The sequence below is a fragment of the Drosophila montana genome, unplaced genomic scaffold (genome assembly GCF_035044405.1).
Source record: "Drosophila montana isolate Dmon_TW-CO22-7 unplaced genomic scaffold, ASM3504440v1 contig_1932_1, whole genome shotgun sequence".
In the NCBI taxonomy this organism is placed as follows: Eukaryota; Metazoa; Arthropoda; class Insecta; order Diptera; family Drosophilidae; genus Drosophila; species Drosophila montana.
The window spans coordinates 1-3,840 of NW_026996851.1; the positions used below are offsets into that span (position 1 = coordinate 1).

Sequence of the window (3,840 nt, forward strand, 5' to 3'; positions counted from 1 at the left end):
TTTTGCGTAGTGTTGTGTACAGAAGTTGTAGCTTTGTTGTTATCGATTATGCGGACTGCGGACAAGGGATGGGACTACACCCAGAGAACCCGATGAGCCAGCCTGCGCGGTCCACTGAGAAACAAGCAGTTCCGTAACAATATAAAAAAAAAACACAATAATTAAACAATATGCTATGTGTCGATTGCCAATTGAAGATGGATGAGAAAATTTATCGATGGATTCAAGGGGTGCGCAATTATCGGAGTGACAAGTTCCTTAGCGTGAGTCTCTGCATTTTCGAAGGGAGAGCGGGGTTTTCTGTTGGGCGGTGCCTTAGAAAATGAAAAATCCCTGAGCCCACTACAAGCTAGCCGTATGCAAAGCCTGAAAATTATAAAAAAAAAATCGAAACTGTGGTAATTTAAATAAAATAAATAAAAGACAAGTGATGAAAAGAAAATATAAAAGGGTAGTTAAAATAATAAAAATATATATATACTAGCGGGTATAACCCGGCCTTGCCCGTGGCACGTATGTTATAAAATCAATGTTCTCAAAAAAATTTGAAATGACTTTGAAACTGATCGGACGGTAAACAAATAACTTTCATACAAACGTTTTCCGCCAATTTACCACTGTTGTGGGTGGAATTTCCCAAATCGCTAAAATACGTATTTATTAAGTTCTTATGTAGAGCTTTGAAAATAAGTTTGAAGCAAATCGGACACAACTTAAAACTTCGCCCAAAAAATCTTTGAAATGAATCTCTGGAAATGAATTTGAGCGCGAAACGTCACCCACCAAATCTTTGACCTCCATTTCCACCAAGGAGGAACGTATTTTTCGAAAAGTGTGAAACACCCCTCAAATGAATTTGAACAAAGATCTTTGAAAATAAGTTTGAGGCCAATCCGATGGTAAACAAAAAAATTACATACAAACATTTTTCGCGATTTTGCCACACTTGCGGGTGGAATTTCCTGAAACCCCGTCTTAACGTGCACCTCCATCACATAAGGTAGATACAGTGAAAATTTCAGCTTCCTAGCTCTTACGGTTTGGGCTGTGCGTTGATCACCAATCAGTCAGTCAGTCAGTCAGTCAGTCAGTCAGTCAGTCAGTCAGTCAGTCAGTCAGTCAGTCAGTCAGTCAGGACAAACAGTTTTATATATAGAGATATAATTAAATTTAATAGTGTTGATGAACAAAAAGTGTCACAATAGGGGAGGTGCCGCAAAGAGGATAGGCGAAGATCAGGTCACCAGGGGAGCGAATTGGCCACCACCTCTGGAGGCCTCAGAGTTTTCTTAAATAAAACTGTTTTCCAAAGAAAATAACAGAATATATATTAATATAGACATTCATATAATTAATTGTGAATAGATGTAATGTTATACTAATTTAATTATTATTATTCTAATTATTGTTACATTTTACTATTAATTATAAGCATTTGCATGATTTATAGGTAGCGGCCACGTGAAAGCGGCTATGACTTAAACTTATTTTTTTTTATATTTACTATTTGGGATAAAATATATTTATTTATTTGTTCTCTGCGTCAGTTTCGTCAAGTCGTTTTGCGTTCGCCCTTCAAAAATAGTGATATGTAATTGTTAATAATGTTAAGAGTTAATTTATTGTATGTCACATTGAACATGTCCGAATAGGAAATGTACGGCGTCTGCACGTTTAGATTTGTCTATATGGCCAACTCATGGTGGAAAGGGCTCCGTTAGGGTGGACCTCAACATCTGTTCACCATATGAATGTTTTGCAGGCTGTCCGTTTATGTGCTCGAAAAGCAACAAAAATACGTAAGTCCGATTTTAAATACTAATTATTTTGTTAACCGACATTTCCATTCCTCGAGGTCTTACTCACCTCTGGTTGACTGCGGGGAGGATCTTAAAGCTTGACCTGTTGCTGCCCCAACTTAAATGTCAAGTACAATACATCATAAAAAATCTGTGAAGCACAAATAATATCTAATAATAATTTTTCGTCTAAATTTAAATAAAAGAAAATTTTAAATTACAGATTGAGGCCCAGCAGGTGCCTCAAAATATGTCACTTGCGATTTGTTGTCCATAGCGCTGTTCCTTTGCCATAGCCAGGAGCCAATCTGCATAAAAATGTAGGAAAACGGATAACATATATTAGTAGAAAAAAGACACCCCCTGACACAAAACTTCTCTCACCCAATTATTTATGTGCAAATGTATATATAAATATACAAAAGAGCAGAAATCTTTAGTGGCTGCCAAAACAATTAGAAACTGTTAGGCAAATAAAATTTGATAATGCCGAAATGGGGAAAAGGAGAAGCAGACACTAAATATAGGAGATTCACACGTTAGTGCCTCGCCTAATTTTTTTAAGAACCCATCTTGCGCTTGCGCTAGGTATGAAAACTAACAATGTCTCAGTTCAACAAAAAACTAACAAACACTTTGTAGCGTAAACTTATGCTACGTAAACTTTTGTGAACTTGACATTTGCCAATGTACACTACAAAGTGTTCTCCTATTGATTTTATAAATTCACTAAACATTTTTTTTTTTTAATTTCACGCTAATTATTAAATTTTTATATTTCAAGCCTTCAAAACGGAGGTATTATTCACATTCCATAATCATCTCCCTTGGTCTAACATGGGATTAATAGACACAAAGACGGTGGATTCCACCGCCAACGTCATTAATAAAGTTGAGATGGAAACACCAGACTTAAAAATAATAACAGTTCTCCTTGTAATTATCGTAGTGCTAATGTGCATTAGCCTTTTCTTCAAATTGTACAAAGTGCACAATAGGTGCTTAAAGAAAAAATAAATGATCTCTCCTAAATAAACTCAATGGCTACGAACAAAGCGATAGCATAAGTTTATTTACGAGACCCAAATTTTAGGGAAAGAGCTCAGCAATTAGTAACTGCAACTCCAATAAGTATATACGAACTTATGTTTCTATATATGGATACTTTCAATCTCGATCACTCACCTCTGATACATTGCTCAAAAACTCAAAAAGGAATAGTGTTAAGTACTATTCCTGGTATGCAAGTGAGATCAGTAATTAAAGAACACCCAATATTAGGAAGAACGTTGAATTTTGTAGCATTAAAAAACACACTTCAATTAGAACACCCTATTTTAGGACCTATCGACATTATTATTGTGCGCTTGCACTGATAAATTAAAAATCTCAATAAATGGAACGGACGCAAATCGTTACCATTCTTAGGGAACAAGGTGCCGAGTTAAATAAATCTTTCAAGTACCTTAACAAAAGTGCACCGATTTCAAACGACACAAAGTTACAACACGTTAAAATTCTTGTAGATTCCTACAATATCAGCCGTGCACTTAATTGTGACAATGCAACGAAATTAAAAGAAATAGACAGTTGATGCATTAAACACGTTAAAAGAAAACATTAAACAAATTTCGGATAGGCATAATATAACAATATTCCTTCCAAATTCTCCTAACACTTCAGCGTCATTCGACGCGAAACTACTTTCATTGCCAGCTGATACTAAACCTTCAGTTACCGAAGTAAATATCCAATCAATTGACAACACAATGGCCCAAACAGCTTTAAGTTTTCTCAATCTATCCTCATCGCTCTTATCAGAGTTTGATGGTAATGCAGAAAACTTACAAAGCTTCAAAGATGCTTTAATTCTTATAGACTCACTAAAAGAAGATCATGAAGCAACAGCTTTCAGTTTTATAAAGACAAAACTAAAAGGCCATGCAAGAAACTTAATAAGCAATGAGCAAACTATCGCTCAAGTCATTGCAAAATTATTAAGCACAGTAAAAGGCGAATCAGTCGAAGTATTGTCAGTCAA

At 35.5% G+C, this 3,840-nt stretch overlaps 1 long non-coding RNA gene across 1 annotated transcript; it reads right to left on the reverse strand.

The window, feature by feature from the left end:
• Nucleotides 1–1,458: 1,458 nt before the first annotated feature.
• Nucleotides 1,459–3,063, reverse strand: LOC135441269 (uncharacterized). Its single transcript, XR_010438453.1, has 3 exons — nucleotides 2,985–3,063; nucleotides 2,021–2,107; nucleotides 1,459–1,950 (listed from the first exon to the last, which is right to left on the reverse strand). It is a non-coding gene; the product is annotated as an uncharacterized LOC135441269 (long non-coding RNA).
• Nucleotides 3,064–3,840: the final 777 nt, after the last annotated feature.